Source organism: Lathamus discolor, chromosome 1, assembly GCF_037157495.1.
Source record: "Lathamus discolor isolate bLatDis1 chromosome 1, bLatDis1.hap1, whole genome shotgun sequence".
NCBI lineage: Eukaryota > Metazoa > Chordata > Aves > Psittaciformes > Psittacidae > Lathamus > Lathamus discolor.
The window spans coordinates 27,312,596-27,331,608 of record NC_088884.1 but is presented as its reverse complement, the minus strand read 5'-3'; positions in this window follow the sequence as shown (position 1 = coordinate 27,331,608).

The window sequence follows — 19,013 nt, the reverse complement described above, 5'->3', positions numbered from 1 at the left end:
CTGTACAGTGCCATTATGTATTTAAAAAACTAGCTATAGGAAATGTAAACAGGTGGGAGAACGAACTAAGGAGCACATTACCATTAAAAGCAGTATGTTCATGTAGATAAAGTCAAGGTTTCGAGGGCTGTATTTACATGTGTAAAAACTCAGGAAAAATGACTGTTCAATATTATATACTCGTTTTCTACATGTTTACTTTGTGATATCATAGCAACCCAGTAATCTGATTACCCAGTGTTTAAAACCTAGATGTATTCTGCATGCATTTAGCACTCGAAATAAAAGCTATCACAATAGAATTATTTCTCCCATTTTACCCTGACTATCACTGGGAATCTGAAGAAGCCAACAAGAAAGAAAGCCCATACGTATTATCTTCCTCACCTCCACAGTGGGAGCATGAACTAACAGTGTGCTGAGGGAACAGACCGAGCACCGGCACAGCCCTGGCTCAGCACCCTGCCAGCTCAGCATCATGGAGAGAGTGAGACCTGGGGGCATTGGCTGCTTTCCTGAGGAGGACATGGGGAAGGATGACCTCCTACTCAACTGCTTGAGGTCAATCTGCCCATCGTTGTCCCCTGTTGAGTTCTGTAACTGCTGTCTCTCCCAGTCCTTTGAGACTCAATCAACTGGGCTCACACAGACATCCCTGACTGATGACACACAGCAGCAGGCTTTGAGATGGAGTGTTAAATTACAGTCATACGTTATATTTGAATTTATCATACACCTTTGACCACTTTATCTGCTTCTCAAACCCCATCACCCAGGATTTACTTCAACAGTCCTCAAACAAGAACAGCTCCCTATAGCTAATATTTCCTCTTTTTCATTTCAGACATGGAGTTTTCCTTAAAATGACACCTCTGCGAGCTATTAGAAAGGTAAAAATCAGTGCTACAACAGTGACAAATTTTCTTTGCCTAGAAATGTCAGAGTTTTAATGACCTATATATACTATGTTGGATATGACTAGAAATGGAAGACTTTATGCCAATGGAAAAGAAGAATTCCCAGTCTCCCATGTCTAGAAGGCTTTGAGATATCTGACCCTTAAAAGTATGAATTATTTTGAAGCATATAAACCCTATTTTTGAAATGTAACAGCTACTGCTTGGCTCAAAATATCTGGAATAGTAATCATACTTGGCTTTTGAGATGGGAAGATACAAAAAAAAAATACATCCTAGACTACCAAAACCTCCCAAAACTCTCGAGGTAGGTTATTTAAATTTTGCTTTCTTCTTGGTTGTTTGTTTCACTGTAACAGCTCATGGACTGAATTAGTTCTCACAACCACAGGAATAAAACTAAGGAGGAACCTCCTGATTTTTGCCTGCAGCACTTACACATGTAAGAGAAAAAATGCACTGATGTTGTTTCCCCAGAAGGCACAGAATTGGTGAGCTGCTCTTCTAAACTTCCCGAATTCTCATTCTGTATAAAATGGAACAAATAACATCCCCTAATGCTCTAAATTTCAATTTTTGCATTGTGAGTTTGGTTTGGGACAGGTTTATTAGGAGAAAGGAATGAAGATAAGGGAATATTACCTCCCCATAGCACCAGCATGTTTGCCTCTTCTCCATTTAGATCACGGTGGATTTGTACTTGCACAAATTCATGCAAAACTGGGCAAACTTGCTTTAAATATCTGTATGTCTCAATGCTTTTCAGAATTTACTGGTAAGCACTAGCAGCAGGTAGGAGATGGGACAAGTGGAAAACGTTTTGTAACAGTGTACGTTAGTCAGAACCACAGATGATCAATCAGTTGGTGAGGTATTGGTGGGTTCTTCCTACTAATGTGATATTTTGACCCTCCAATGAACTGCTACCGACCTCCTTATCAGTGTACGGTCATTTCTTGCTCTTATGATCTTGATGCACATCAGGAATGTTGTTCCAGGATCTTTGAAATAAGGTGTGTTTCCTTTCTCCCACAGAGCACCTTTATTGCTCTGCCTTCCTTGCACCTGACAGCAAAATCAGGTCAGTTCCTTCTATACATTGAAATCAAACTAATGTGATATTAAACAAAAATTAATCAGCAAAGGAAAATTGGAAAATCTCTCCATGCATGCTGACAGATTGTTATGTTGTGACTCATCTGGAAGAGAAAGAGCGAGACAATCTACCTTGTAGTGTCTATCTTACCACAGCAGTGGGCAAATCATCCTGTCTGCCTCCACCACGTAGCTGAGCATCAGTTTGTGGGACCACTTGGGTGGTTAAGGCACAGAAATGAATGAAGACCAGAGAAGCACAGCAGCCCTCACCCCTAAAGTGCTTGGCCTGGGGTGCACCTGATATCCTTTTGGATGTGCCCCCCCGACTGCTTCCACTGAAGAATCATCATTTCACCTTAGTGACAAGTGTCGATCATATGTAACTCCTCACTTCTGAAGGTAGTCTTCTGTGACAGAGAGAGGCTGTTTATGACGGCACTTCTGCTGCACGTTGCTACACTTTTCATGTCTTACCAGATATCTGTGATATCCCAAATGACAGGTGCATGTCTTAATAAATTCTACCGGGGGCAGGAATTAGTAGATGAGGGAGCGCGCAGCAGTGGAAGCATCTGGTAGGAAGAAAAAAGACTGTCTTGTACTCTGTCAAGTGTAATTAGAGTTGCCAGTTGTCATTGCTGCTAGCATTTAGTTAAGCAAGTTTCTCTGATGAGAAACTATCTGACAAAGTCAAAGCCATGTAAACTTATGAACAACATAATTACAAAATAGTCTTATTGAACAGCCGTGTTGGAGTCCAATATTCTCTGACCAGCCTCTTTTGGATATGACATGGCTGAAGGGCGCAATGCTTAATGCCAAAGTTACTTATTTGAAGATGTTATGTGGTATTTCTGATACAGCAGAGTGATACGAAATATACTGAAACCACAATACAAATGTAAATTGCATTAAGGAATACGGAAATTGACCTGCAGAGTTCAATCGCAGTACCAATGTGATTCCCACTACCAGTCTTTATAATGTGCTCGGTCACGATGGAGGATGTTCCCAACTGCCGAGGAGTGTGTGGGTTGAAGCCAACTTCAAGCCATTGTTCTCTTTAAAATGCTTTTGCTAGTTGTCTGGTTTTTATACTCTTTGTGAACCTTCTTCCACTGCTGGGGTCTATTGGCTGGTCTCAAGCCATCAGCCTTACTAAAGAGGCAAGGATTTAGCAGGCTGCAAAAAAATTACATTAAAAATGCTCTGAATAATTTGCTTTCAACAGCAAGTGTTGGGGGGAGGTTGGTGATAACTGTTCTACAGCCTAATTAAGGAGGATAAGCATTTGTTGTTTTTAATTGTGTCTGGCAATATACTTAATTTCCCCCTCCCAGAGGGTAGTGCAGAGGGACACCTGCAATCCGCACCCTGGCACCCTCTGAAGATCTCATGCTGGAAGAGGACATGCGCACCACATCCATCTGCTGCAAACAACATGTCAGCTGTTGTTCTAGATGACTCTCATGTTCTAATCCTTCCTTTGTTACTTCTAATTAGTTATAAATATTTGTTGCTTTGTTATTATAATACCATGTTATTTTATAATTATTCCTTTGTCCCATGACCTGTCATTTGAAAGTATTTAGATAGAAAGAAATTTAAAAAAAAAAGGATTAATGATGCATTTTCCTGTTTCTTAACTTATTTAAATGATTGTTCTTATACAACACAGCCCATGGCTGGACACCTGTATGTCCAAAGCAGCCTAAGTCCAGTGAGGTGCTTGTCTTCATTTTGAGAACTGGTCTGACATGGAAACAGCCACTGGGAGATGTAAAGCATAAATTGAAACCTTTGAGCACAGGTTTTACGGAGGGGAACAAATTAGAAAGATGCTTTGAAAGTGACGGCTATGGAGAAAATGTGCATTAGCCAGACATGAACTGTACTCCAGTAATAGCCACAGAAAGCAGCAGCCCTCCACCCTCTCAGGAAGCTGCAGGGAATCATGCTGACCTCTGGTCTGTGAGGTCAAAACACCCCCCTGAAATGCTTTTTAAGAACAGGAACAAAGTAGTGAAAATTGATGAGCTGAAATGACATAATATAACCTAAAACAAGGAGCAAAATCCCAGCCCCTTTGCCTTCAAATGGCCCACTCCCCTGAAGGCATCATAGACTGTATTAAAAATAGAATTATTTGCCCGATTTATATGAACACACTGAATCAATAAAAGCCTGCGATATTTGTAATATATTTGAGACAATATAATTCTGCTGCGTTCCTCCTAAGGGTAGACTTTGGCCCCAGGCTAGGTACGTGCCAGGCTGATGCTGGTACCTTCCTACAGTATGGCTGGGGCAGGGAGCGCCCCTGAGCTGCATCGTTTGGCCCCACGCTGCTCTGCAAGCTCCAGGCAAGCTTTCATGACCATTTCATCACACTGTATTGGCAGTGAAAAAATATCGCAAGCAATCTACTCTGTACAGGAATTACTTTTTTAAGTAATGTAGGAAAATTGATGCAATAATAAAGAGTGTCTGTTCTGGAATAAAAGACAAAGAGAAAAATGGCCCAAATGTGTTGAGAGTATTATTAATTGTATACAGACCTAATGGCTGCATTTCATCTGCCCTAGTTTAGGCTCCCAAAGCAGAGTAAGCTTCTCCCTCTGGGTATGAGCCTACATTGAGTTATGATGCAATTGCCCCAGACCGCGGATCTAATTCTCCTGGATTGCTAATAACACCCCAGATGTCTAGGCACTCGTTTCAAGCAGTTCAGCCCCATTTAGGCTCATTTGCTAGCTAGCACCCTCATGCCTGAGAGGTGATTGATTGCAAGATGTGCCATCCATCACCCGGCACTCCCATCCTTGGCCTTTCCCAGCTCGATGCACACACAGACCCACTGCTTCCTATGGCAAGTGCCCAGCAGGCAGTGAAGGTGCACAGCATGGATAGAAAAGGAACTGGCAGCAGACCAGAAAGCCATGCCACAGTTTCTTCTCTGTTGGAAAGCCTGATTAAGGATGGTGCTGCCTGGCAAGTTGTATTCCCCAGCCCCAAGTACTGCTCCAGCACCAGCATCGAGAGACATGAGCAGTCCTCACTGCAAACATTCCAGCTTGGATTACTGGGATTCCTTCCTTCATCTGTGTTGTAATTTCCATGTTTTCAGGCTACCACTGGGAAGAGATGGGAATGTGAACATACTGAGCTTTAAGTCCCCTAGACTAAGCCAGGGCAGAGAGGAGGAAAGTATGGAGGATATTTGGACTTGATTATCTTAAAGGTCTTTTCCACCCTAGTTGATTCTATGATTCTATTTAGATGCTATGGAGGAAGTAGTTTCCCATTCTCAGCTCATTATTCCTCACAAGCACTGCCCACAGAAGATCACAGGGAAGCAGAGGTCCTCCTCAGCAGCATCCCCGGATGCATCAGTCACACAAGAGCTTCATAACCCAGCCCAGCCCCACCTCTAGCAAGTCTTCCCCTACCCATGCTCTGTCATGAAATATTGTGCCATTGACTCTTTTGGCAGAAGCCCCCATGCATTCAGCTTCCCAGGCACACAGACAAGCCACCCGTGCAGCCTGTGGATCCCCCCAAGCTGGAATTCATGGGTGTCATGGTTTGTGCCCAGTCAGCCACGCAGCCGCTCGCTCACTCCCCCCTCACTTTCTCCCCCCTGCTCCCAAAGGGATGAGGAGGAGAATTGAAAGAATGTAACTCCCACGGGCTGAGATAAGAACAGCCCAGTAACTAAGGTATAACACAAATCACTGCTGCTACCACCAATGATAATAATGATGATAAGGGAAATAACAAGGGAAGAGAATACAACCGCTCACCACCTGCTGACCGATACCCAGCCCAACCTGAGCAGTGATTAATCCCTTCTGGGTAACTGCCCCCAGTTTATATACTGGGCATGACGTGCTGTGGTATGGAATACCTCTTTGGTCAGTTTGGGTCAGGTGTCCTGTCTCTGCTTCCTCCCGGCTTCCCCTCCTCCCTGGCAGAGCATGAGACTCACAAAGTCCTTGGTCAGAGTGAACATTACTGAGCAACAACTAAAAACATCGGTGCTATCAGCACTGTTCCCAGGCTGAAAGTCAAAACACAGCGTTGCACCAGCTACAAAGAAGGAGAAAAAATGACTGCTACTGCTGAACCCAGGACAATGGGAGATTGTCAGCTCTCTTGCTTCGTACTCAGACATGCACCCACACACAAGCCAGCCTGCCCACAACCCCAGCATGCAGTAGGCACCATGTCAAAGGGCTTGGAGGAGGTGAGGAGCCAAGGGCATATGTGGAAGACTCTAATGGAGGAGAAGAAAAAGAAGTCGTGGCTGTCACTCAGACTGACTCAGTGACAGTGGGACTCAGGCAGTGACTATGGGAATGACAGCCTCAGAGGGACAGGAGGCATCAGCAGGAAGCTGGTGTAACTCTGTGTGTGCAAGACTGCTGCTCACAGCAGCTGGCCATTGCTGTCATGGTGTCTAAAGATAGGAACAGCAGCATGGGGCAGGCTTGCCAGTCCTTTCCACCCCTTGGCCTCAGGGCGATGGGATGAGAAGGAACTCATGGTCTAATTTTGACATCATATCAGAAGGTGTGCTAACAAATTAATTGCTTGATGTACTGCAGAGCACGTTCACACATTTCCTCGGAGACCACGCACTGATACTTGTCATCAGCATGGGCATGCACAAGAAACAGCCAGCAGCCAGGATGCTTACGGTAGGTTCACAGACATCTCAGGAGAGGTCATGACAGTAATTCCGCTGACAGCCTGTCTAAAGGCCACCGCAAAGACACTGCGTGATGCACGTGCCCTGTTTGGCCTGAGGTTTTTGATGCAGGCCCTGTCCATGAGACCTGAAAGCTAGATTGCAGGTGACAGTTGGAGGATTTAGAAAGCAAACAGTCTCCTGCCATGTCCAAACCTGATCCTTTCGATCCTCTGAGTGGTAACTAGTGATAAATTCATCAGGCCAAGTATGACATCTTGCATTTAGACCTGTCCTCTGTGCCCTGCTGTGTGTCCCCACATACAACCCCTCCTTGTGCTCCACAGCCCAGGTCATCACCTCTCCATGGCCAGCCCCACATAGACCATGCAACATCACCATTCCCCATAGCCTTAGTGCTCTCCGCAATGCAATGAATCTGTCAGCACATGCAGCCAGCTTATTTACACCAATCTAATTGATTTTATTTGCTTTAAACCTTTTTTGTTAGTTTTGTCTCCAATACTTCGTAATCCAAGAGATCTAAACAGACCAGGACAAGGACTGATATTTTAGCTGAGCACAGGATCCAAACAAGGGAGCCACTATGGCAAAAGCTGTGCACTTCAGGGCTGTGGACTCCACCTGGGTGAGCCATCAGGTCCTGGCTGACAGGGCTTTGCAGTTCTGGGAGGCTTATCCTGTGGGAAGGGATGGTAACAAATTGATTTGCAACAGAGTGCAAGCCATGAATGTTGCCTCTAGCTGATGACCATGTGTTTTGTCTGACAACCTCTGAGAACCTAAGAATGACCTGGATTACAAGTGTCATTACTTTCTGCATTGTCATTGTTTACCGTTTGATTTTGGAGGGTAGTTTTTCTTTTAGATGTTGGCAAGAGCATGGTCTTCTGCATTTAATACCCTTTTGCAGATGATATGTTTCATGTACGTTATTTATTTCTAGCACAACGAATATATTAATTATTCAGTGTGGCAAGAACTGAGTGTCAAAATGCCTCTGTAAGTATGAATTATGGATTGATTTGGATATATTCATGTTTTGCTCTCATGAGTTGCACTTTCAAGACTTTCCCTCAGTGGATTGTTTGTCAGTATGATCCTGATTCCCGTCTGTGATCAACTACCAGTGCAGGTGCACACTCTGCCTTTGACAGGGCATCTTGCCCTCAACTCTTGTTGTCCTGTTCTCCTCACTCCAGTATCAGGGACTAGCCCTGTCCAGGAATACAAGTCCTACCTATACAGTGGCCATGGGCACACACATCATGGACACCAAAGGTCTCATTGCTTACCCCCTTGTTCTATTCTGTGCAGACTGCTGGAAGGGGAGTCAGCCATCACTTTCTGCTTTCAGTTCCTGATGAATTTGTAATTTCTGCATCTGCTGCAGGCTCTGTGAGTCCCTTGGGCACTTGTGAGGCTGCACCTGGGGTACTGAACCCACTGCTGGTCCCCACAATGCAAAGAAGATGTGGAGAGGGTCCCAAGGAGGGCTGTGGGTGGTTCTCCGTCCTCAAAGGACTGGAGAACCTGCTGTTTGAGGAGCAACCGAAGTAGCTAGTTTTTTAGTCCTCAGAGAAGAGAAGGCTAAGGGTGGACCTCATCACCCCTCAGAGAACAGAAGGCTAAGGGTGGACCTCATCACAGTATTCCAGTACTTAAAGGGCAGCTTCGAAGAGGATATGAACTCTCCTCTCTCTTCACAGGATGTCACATGGAGAAGACAGGGAGCAACAGGTACAAGTTAAACCAGGAGAGGTTTCATCTCAACATAAGAAAGAAACATTTTAGAGTGAGAACATTCATTGGAACTGCCTCCCGGGGACATGGCAGAGTCCCCGTCATCGGTAGTTTTCAAGATACAATTAGACAGGTTGCTAGATAATCTCCTTCAGGCTCCCTTTCCCATAAAAGGTTGGATCAGGTGATCCTTCAAGGTTCCTTCCAGCCTGGGCCATTCTATGACTCTGTGATTATCGTGCTGTATGACAGCTTTTCCTGCTGTCTTAAGGATGGCATCATAACCATACACATTCATCTCTTGCTTCAACTTTAAGTACAGCCATCTCCTGGTTACACGCATTCTTTCTCACAAATAGCAAATCGTAAAGGAATATTGGGTGGGTGATATGCAGCTATCTGCTTCTGAGATTGTGGGGCTGGTGACAGCCACAGAGAAACTAGCTTAGAAGTCCTTAAGAGAAGGCATTTTTCAAGCCCATGAAACCACACAGCCTTTTAAACATCAGGCGCTTGATACAGCTGAAAGTAATTGCTCCAGTGCTGAAAAACAAAATTGTTCTCTAGGGATGATAGTGTTCTTTAGTTAAAATCACAGGAAAATAAATAGCTTACTTTTCTAAAAGAAAGCCAAAAATGTCATTTAGAGCTGAGCAATCATTCTTGAAAGGCAGCACTTGTCTGACATGGCTACAGAAACAGCACTCTTCTCAGGAAGGAGCTTCTATGGTTATTGTCGTAATTTGTGTAGGTCCAGCTGCCTTGCCAGCAGAATGTGGAGCAGCTTTAATCACAGCTTTAAACTAATGTGACAGATATTTATGATAAGAACAGTGGTGTCAGCTGTGTCAGATGCTGTAAAAAAACCTCCTCAAAACAATCAGCTGTCAGATTGATTAAAAAAACACACATTTGCTCTGAAAGTGTTGAGATAATTCAAGAATAAAACTATAAAGAGCAAAATTAAATTTAATCAAACTGTTTCAATGATAAGTTGCAGCTGGGGAAGTCTCCTGGGGTTGCAAAGAACATGTTTATATTGTCAGGTGTGCCAAAAGGAAGAGTAGATGGATTGTATTTGCAATGGCAGGGGAGAAGCAGGGAATGTCTTTTCTCTCTGTTGTTATAGCATCTCAGAAGTGCCATCTCCCACCCAACATGGCCAGGTGACATCCCCTGCCTGCATTCTGCCCCCTCAGACTTGCACCAGTGAGAACACTTTGTGCCACAGAAAGAGGGAAAGTAGAAACAGAAAGAAGTCACCTAATGACTTATTCTTCTGAATCTGCTCCTAAAACGACAGCTCTGGGCGCAATTACGGGACATCACCCATCACTGGCTGTCCTGCTGCAGGGCTGTACAACAGAGGCAACGAGAGGCTGTGCTTTGCTGTTGTATCCTATCACTCCTCACTTCCTTGGTGCTGCTGGGCTGGGATCACCTCACTGTGCTGATGCTGGCAGGAACAGCCCATGTCCAAGGGGCCAGATTACAGAGAACGCACCTCCACAGAGAAGTACATCCATATGCTAGATATTAAAGACTTAACACATAAAAAAGGACAGGTAGGGAGATCATCAGACTTACACATGTATTTTAAACTAGTCCCGTGTCCCCCCCCCCTCCCCCCCTCCCAACTCATCTTCCTTGTTGTTTCTGTATTTTTAACGGCAAAATTAATACGGGGAAACAGAAGAATGAAACTGGCTGATCACTTAGTGCCATGCACTAAATGTTATCGTTCAAGAGTGTTGTGCACAGAAGACAGCAAATATTGTAGATATGTCAGGGATGATTCAACGTAACTGAAATAACTCAAGAACATAAGCTCTCCTTCACCACTGACAGAATAGCTAGATGTGTTTGATTTAGTTCATGCTGCTGTGCTATGTCGCTTTGCTTTGTAAGTCGGCACTTTTTCTGTTAACTCTTCAATTCAGCCTTACAATTGGGAATTCAGATAACACAGCCCTTCACTTCTGATCTTAGCTGAATACCAATGCCATAATTTTATGCTTCTTTGCTTTCTGTACTCCCTGACCTTTCGTGTTTCTTGAGGGACATCTCATTTCCTCTAGCTTTCAAACACCTTAACACTTATTTCTTCATATTGGTGATACAATTAAGTACACATCCTTAATTGAGTTACAAGCAAATACATAGAATAATAACAGGGTGTTTATCTTTGTCAACCTTAGACAGGTAATTAAACAGTCTCCTTCACACTCTTCTAGGCAAACAGAACCCTTTAAACCGATAGGCCGCCTTTACATAATGTCAATAGACTGTCTTCTCCTCACCTCTGTTTAGACGGGCTTGTGTATTCAATAGAAAATGCTAATTTGCTTTACTCAAGACCTGGCCAGAAATGAACCTAACACTCCTACTAGTCTAGCTCCTCTGGTTCAAACTATACTGAAGTAAAATAAAAAGTTACTTCTTTGCTGGAGCTGATAAAAAACAATTCCAGAGGTCACGCTATGGATGCGAAGTCTGTGCATAGTTTTGGTGTAATACTTCTTCATATATGCTTGGTTTAAACTTGGTATATCAGCTAAGCAAACCAGCAGATTGTCACTTGTGGCAAGCTGATGTGGCTCTATTAAAAATCAAAGGACCTGATTTCCATCAGCTGAGGATGTAGCTGACTTGCCACTCTTGCCTTGCCTTTTGCCCTTCAGAAGAGGAGGAAAGCCTCTGGTGTTCAGCATGGTACTTACCTCTAAAGGCTCTGTTGGGCAACTGAATTTCAGAACATTTACATAAGGCTTTTGAAGAGTAATGGTCACATGCCAAAAGCTCCAAAGTGCAGTCAGTTTGGATTTTGTAATCAACATGGAACTGGCTGAGCCTTGCACATGACCTGGGATACACGAAACACACAAAGGTCTGGCTTCAGTTTGTGCTTTTCTCTGATATATATCGTTCTCCTGCTCTTCTCTCCAGGGCAGAGGGATCGGGACTTCTCCTGCTACCTTTTTGAGAGTGTTGTGTTTTCTTTCAGAATTTTCCACTACAGGCCCCAGCGATCTTAATACTCCTGAATTCAAAAGACATCCACATGCAGCACAGACCACACAGCCCTGTTTGGCTGTAAGAACAGCCATTTTCCTTTCTACAGCTTATGGTTTCTGATGAAATCCAGTTACAAACATTAGGATGCACTTCAATCAAGTGTCGTGTGGATTATGGGTCCCATTGTAAATAATCCAGATCTTAGCAAGAAATGCTAGGAACATTTGCACTGAAATCACTCTATCCTATTTTCTGCAGAATTGCTTTTACACATTTATCGTTGCTCTGCTATACAGTAGAAAATATGTAGAGCATAAATATTGACATTTATGTTGTCCATACTTGTACATGCTAAAGAAATCATTGTTTTTTTAAAGGCTTTCAAGAGAATGGTTATTGGAAGGTTAAGAGAGGGAACAAACATCTGAGTGGTGCCACACAGTATTTCTGTTTCCTTGGAGATTCCTTTTAATGTAGAAATAAGTAAGAAAAGCTCACTGTTCACAGTGACGTGCTTTTTTAACCCAGTCTTTTAGACAGAAAAGAAGTATGAATTTTTCAGTGTCTTACCCCGATAGTGACTTTAGATAGCCTCATGTCAGTGACACTTGGCTTTTAAATGCTCCTTTGGAGAATATGCTCTTATTTGTGATTAAATTCCACATAACGAATAATAATTTCCTATTGCTATTGTCATTCGTTTATTATGCATCAGTATTTCCCCTTCATAAAATGAGTTCTGGAGAACTGTCAAATACTCAGACAGAAAAAACACGCACAAAGCCACGAAGCCAAAGCTGATCAGTATGGCTTGGATATACAGTAATTTAAAACACTTGTGTGCCCAAGGACATGTCCAGATGCCAAACATCTCTTCTCAGAGATGTACAAGTGAGTCTCTTGTTTCAGATGCAAGTCTGCATCACAAAATCAAGCAGAAAAGTTCCAGAAGATAAATACCATAGAGAAGAGCTTGATAACTCATGTGCTAGAGCAGTAGGCAGCCAGACCGAGGGAGTAGCAAAGGTGGAGCAAAGGAGACCAAAGGAACAGAGAGAAATGTCATCAGGCCAGTGAACTCCAGAAGGAGCCAGTAAAAGAAAGCAAAGGGAATAGTGAAAGGTCAGGGTAGCCATGAGGAAGAGGGAAAGCAGGGAGGGGGGACCAGAAGCACTCAGAAATGCTGCTACTGCCATAAAAAGAGCAAACAGGGCTGAGACTGAGAGCCAGGATTACTGGGGGAGGAAAAGCAGCGTCAGATCTAGTCAGGTTTGCCCCAGCCTCCCACGCTGTCTGAAAATGATACACGACATGATACATGGCAGGCTATCAGCTTAACAGATACGGAAGCGTGTTTTCTTTACTCATGGCATTCCTCCATGCCTGCTTAGGGCAGTGAACTCTTGTGTGCTGAGAACTAGAACTAGCTGAGACTTGGCGGAAACAAATAATTAAGCCACCTTCAACAGTGTGCCTAACACGCTTTTAGGAGAGCCAAATTCTCCTGAGCTGAAGAAGTCGGCACATGAACAAGAATCTAAACCTCCTAGATGCTAAAATTTACAATTACAGTTTTCCCCTTTATGACCTCTGTTTCTGTCCTTTTTTTATGAAGACACTGTTCAATCGGTCAGTTTTTCGGGACAAAACCCGACTGTGCAGCATCTATTACTGTTTGATCACGTTGAATCCTGTAAACCAAATCAAAAGTAGAAATTACCAGTGTGAACTAACATGTAATTTGAACTGGAGCACGTTCCTGCAGCTCTCATCCACAGGGAAGCATAGGAAATTGATTTGCCAGACTACCTTAAAAATAGCTGCTGCATTTTGAAATTTAGAGTTATTTTCAAGAGGAATAATTTTCAGTAGAGGGAGCTGCAGGACCAAGTCAGACTTAAAGCACCGAGAAGCAGTCACTGCAGTAAGGTAGATAAAAATGTATTTACGTTAACATGCAGAATTATTAAAGAGTGTACCAGACAGCTTATTGTCATAAAATGATTTAAACTTCGGAGCTTTCCGCTGCAGCTTAGGGCATGGAGAAAACAAGTGACGTCTATAACTGCATGTAAAGGCATTGTGTGACGTTTCACTGAAGAACAATCTTCTCTTTTCACAGATTATAGGCACTGATTTGTGATACAAAGACTCCACAACCAAAACAAAGCTATATTTCTTTCCTTATTGAAAGTTAGTGGCAATATTTCCAGCAGAGTAACTGTACACTGCAGGTTCAGAGATTCAATCATCACGTTGGAGAGCAATAAGCAGAGTTAGCTCTGCTGTCTCCATCCCCTCGTATTTGTATGCAAAATAATCTGCTTTACCCAAAGGCAAATCTTGTGCGTGTAATTTTCTCTAGATGTGTCATTTTCAAGTGTTATCCTTTAGACTCAGCATGCACTCAGCCTTTTTCCTCTTGACACTGCTTTACCAAGGTAGGCCAGCTAGCGACATTTCAAACACTTGTGCTGCTTACAGATGTTTAGCATCACTCAGTGTTACTGAGCCTTCTCTGTACTGACACCACTGTGTTGGCAGGGTCAGCCAAGATGGAAAAACAAGACCTTGACAGGTGCCTGAACAGAGGAAAATGAGGTTACAACAAAATGTCTGATGTTATTTACAGCTCTCAGACTGCACCTAAGAATGTGACTGGTACTCATGTGAGGAGAGAAGGGCAAAACTGCAAACAGGAGGCTGGAGAGAGCTTTAGGCAGGAGAGCCACCACACTAAGTGCATCTCAGAAGTCATGCTGCCTTAGGGGCTATTTAAACAAGGGAGGACGGCTACATTGCTGAAGGTAACCACTCATGAGATCAGGCTTGTTATGTCTTAGAGATCTGGGACCTTTAAACCTTCCCAGCACAACGTAGCTGCCAGAAAACGGTTAATTTTTAGATCCTTGGCAGCTGCCATAAGAGCTGTAGTGCCAGTGCATTTGTTTGCGGGCCTTCACCCTCAACTAAGCAAGTGGGCATTGCCTTCAATGAGCTGGCTGCCCTCAGCCCCTGCAACTCCATGGCACAGCAGTTCAGAGGCAGCAAGCCCACTGTAGACATCACTAGCATGATCTCTGTCATCTCCTCTGTTCTGTATAACCTGTTTTGTCTGTTCCTTCTTGGGAACAGTGTCACTTCTGAGCTTTGGAGGCAGCGCGTGACTTGTGCCAGAGTCATCAGTGAGACACACATCCGAACCCAAGGGCCTTTGTGAGCCACATGCCACATCAGTGCTCCCAACAACAGGTCACTCCTACTCATCAGTGTTGGCTGCACAGCCATAGAGGATACCCACATCTTTCTCCTGGTACATACCAGGGCTCCCCAGTACACGCCTCAAGGTGTATGAGAGACATCAACTGCATGGTCGTCAACAACACTTCCTTTTCTGCTAAAACGTCTTTGGCCTTAGCCCAAAAATAATGGCAAACTTGGATGTCTTCTGATTGCACCTCCACCTGGCCCATAGCCTGTTGGTACTAAGACATCAGTTGATGTCAGTAGAAAAGGTGCTGCAGTGGGCATTGTGACCTGATGTATGCTTCCCAGTCCTTATGAAGACAGCAGAGAAGCTTTCCCACCAGAGCAACCTTAGAAAAACACATTAAAACCTCAGTAACTGTAGTTCTTTTCATCGCTGCATTGCATTAAGAGCATAGGGAGGTATTTTTCACTTCAAGGAAGCTCTGGCTGTCACCACTGAGGAATGTATGTTGTGTCCTGGGACTGAGGGAATTCATATACAGCGGTATCTGTTTCTCTTCCTGGATTGTCCCTGCCCACGGCAGTGGGATTGGAACTGGATGATCTTAAGGTCCTTTCTAATCCAAACCATTCTATGATGCTAAGATTCTGTTAGTGCTTTTGAATGGGTAGGCATTTTTTTCCTTAGCCTCCACCCACACCAAGTGGAGAAAGGAGTTCTGGTGTCATCTCAGCAGCTTTTGTTGGAAGGTAGAAATCAGAAACCCTGGTAGAAATCAATGCAAGCAGCAGTAGCCTTCCATTCCCCCTGCTCCTGTAATGCAAGATGCATTGAGTCAGGCTCTTTCAGCAAGGGACAGGGTGAATCAACAACTCTTTCATCACATCCTTTTCTCTCTCTTTTAGCTTCAGTGAAAAAACTGAGCATAGTCTAGTTCACCAATAAATTCCTGCTGTGCTTTTTCACAGTAGTGTTGCAGTACAGATTTATCCCAGAGCAGTGGAATTTCCTCCAACAAATGAAGGCAGGGCAGACAGGAATGGCTTCAGACCCAAGCAACTTACACGGATTCAGTGCAATGTTTTGTTGAGTAGGAGAGCGAGTTTGCACTGCTGAGTCTGCACAGCCACAGGTCTTTTGATACTCCTGCTCACCTCATTCCTGTTCTGCAATAGTTCATCCAGAGGAAGCATCACTGCCTGTTCTTCCTACCACAGCAGCCTCAGGATGGACTCTTCCAAACACAGACAGCCACAGGGCTGGGCTTTCTCCTCACCTCAACTTCCCCCAGCAAGTCTCTAAACTCTTTTATGGAGGAAAAAATACAAATTCTTCTGTTAGCTCAGAACTTTGCCTACGCACAGAGGAGAACAAACAACACAATCTGCTGCTCGGGTGAGAGAATACGCTGATGTTTACTCTTTCCTGATCCTGCTACCAATGTGTTGAGGACCAGTAGTGGTTGTAAGCCTTTACCAGGAAACCGGAACCACAGCAACTCTCAGGAGTTCAGGTTTTGTCTGTTTTCCCTAGAACATTCCAGTGTTATGAGATGAAATGGAAATGGAAGGTTCCAACCATCGGAGAGCTACTTACTTGATTGGGATCTTCTTTGGCTCTGGGCAGGGCAGCATCTATCAACACCGTAACCCTCAGAGTAGTTATTAGAATCATAGAATCTGAGTGATTGAAAAGACCTTTAAGATCACCAAGTCCATCCTCTACCCCAGGACTGCCAAGGCTACCACTAAACCATGTCCCTAAGGGCATTTTCACAGTTTCTGAGCACTTCCAGGGGTGGTGATTCTACGACTTCCCTGGGCAGCCTGTTCCAATGCCTGACTACATTTTCAGTGAAGAAATGCTTCCTAATATCCAGTCTAAACCTCCCCTGGCACAGCCTGAGTGCGTTAAATTCATTCTATGGGTACTGCTGAAGGGCGATATCTACTCTAATGCATCCATCTGATCTTTAGACAGCATTCTGTGAAAACATAGCATCTAGGAAATAACAGTATCTGATTGAAGACTTCATGAAACTTCTTTCATATTTTGGAGCAACCCCGTCAACACCAGGTCTCTTCTTACAGTTTCCCTTCTTCAGTGGTAAACAGAAATCAGCTTCAAGCAGTTTTTCTTGATACCGATTTGTGCCTGAATATCGTGGGTTTTTTCCTTCTCTGTCTGAATATTAAGTCTGCTTAGGCAAAGAACAGCAGACTGAGGGGGAACACAACAGCATAGGCAGGGAATTTCCCTGAAGGCGAGGCATTCTCTATGCCCACCGAGGACAGAGCAAGCACACTTAAATACAACAGGGAGAGTCAGTAAAGTGAGTAACCAAAGTTTTCTAACTATAGAAATCTTTAAGCAGTTTGCTCTGACAGCTAAAACAGCTTGCAGAATATACATCCCTGAAAGCTCAGAGCAGGTTACACAAACACCTACAGAACAGCACAGGTATTTCTGTATGCAGTCACTTTCTGTGGGAGCTATCCCTGGCATTGCAAGGTCTATGGGGCAGACCCTTAGCTGAGGTGAGTTGCTGTCCCACTACCTTAACCTCAGCAGCACTGAGGTACTGACCCAGCATTCTTCCTTGCTGCCCAATCTCCTCTTCCTTAAAATGCAGCTGCTAAACATTAGCATGGAAAATAAGCATTTTGCAGGTTGAACTGAACAGTCATTTCAGAATGCTGCACAGTGCTATAGGAACCTGCTTTTATGATTCTTGTTTAGCACCTCTTCTAGCAATGCTGCTGTGTGGGTAAAGTTTGTGAGTATAAATACAGGGCATGACCTGTATTTACAACTGTCTGCCGGTTGTAAATAGTCAAACTTCCAGCCACCTACTCAAACCTTTAGTGCTCTCTTTACTGTGCAGCTGAAGGGCACACGCCTGGGCAATGCTTTCCAGCAAAATAAATAAATGAAAATCTGCATTTTATGTTCTTATTTCTTTAAAAGATAAAATCTGTTTGGCAGTTGTTCTCTTTCGTCCTTTCCAGAATCTGGGCTCCATGGATTTCTTAATTTGCACCAACTCCTGTTATTCTTTCAGTACTTTTTCCTTTATGAGTATGTTTTTCCCTTCCATTTTTATCCTGTTCTACACTACTGAAGTCTTCTCTACACATAAAAAAAAATGAGAAAAACTCCTATTTGTTTTAATTACTGCTGGAGGATTCCTATGAAATAAAGCACAAAATGGCATTTTAGGCAAAACAGCTACCAACAAATGCAAGTCACCCTTTCAGGCATGTAAGTCTTAAAGGAGCAAACATCGTTTGAAGACACCCTCTTGGCAATTTTGGTAGGTACGTATTGGGAGTAATTTTTAAGCAGCAGGAAATGGGATGAAAAAAAATTGTTAATCCTCTGGTTGCAGAGGATTTGAAAGGCACAACTGATTGCAGAACAAATGCCCCACCCCTTCTAATTAATGGGACTAGTCACACATTAATTAAGAACATGCATAAGCCTTTGCAAGATGTACGTCATGTGCATGTCGGTGGGTGAGACAGAAGTCTGGAGGGACTGTCGCTTCATTAAGGACAGAATTAATTTACTGCAACTTAAACACCAGTTAGAATCTATTGAATTTACTTAACTATCCTGTGGAAAATTACAAATAAGAGCAATGTGACTAATGAGAATAAAAATGATGAATTCCTATTATTCATTCACTTCATAGGGATTAAGGCAGGAGTTCTAAGGAAGTAGTACTTGAATTGCACAACAGAGGTGTTCAGAGAAATGTCTGATTCTACCTGCCTTCCGTTCGTGCCGTAAGACGTCCCTGCACACACTGCCTTGCTGAGTAACTGCATGGGATGGGTTGATGTTGGCTGCCAGTCAGGTGTGCACCCAGCCGCTCCGTCCCTCTCCCTTCTCAGCAACAGGGTGAGAAAATACCATGTAGAGGTCACGGGTTAAGGACATGGAGAGCACTCAGCAATTGCAGTAAGGGGCAAGACAGACTCTTCTTGGGAAAGAATAACTCATTTGTTTTGGCAGTTATAACAGCGTAAATAACCAGAAATAAAACCAATACTAAGACCACCTTCTCCCCTCCTCCCTTCTCACCTTCCTCCCAGGCCCAATTTCACATCTGACTTTTCTGCCTCCTCCCCAGTTCTGAGCAGTGTAGCGGGGTGGGAAATGGGGTTGTGGTCAGTTCATAACACTTATTTCTCCTGCTCCTTCCTCTTCCATGAATATCTCCCACTTGGGTTCCCTCCATGGGTCAGAGCTCCTGCCAGAAAACCTGCTCATGCATGGGTGCCTCTCCCCTTCTGCAGCTCCTGCCAGGAAACTT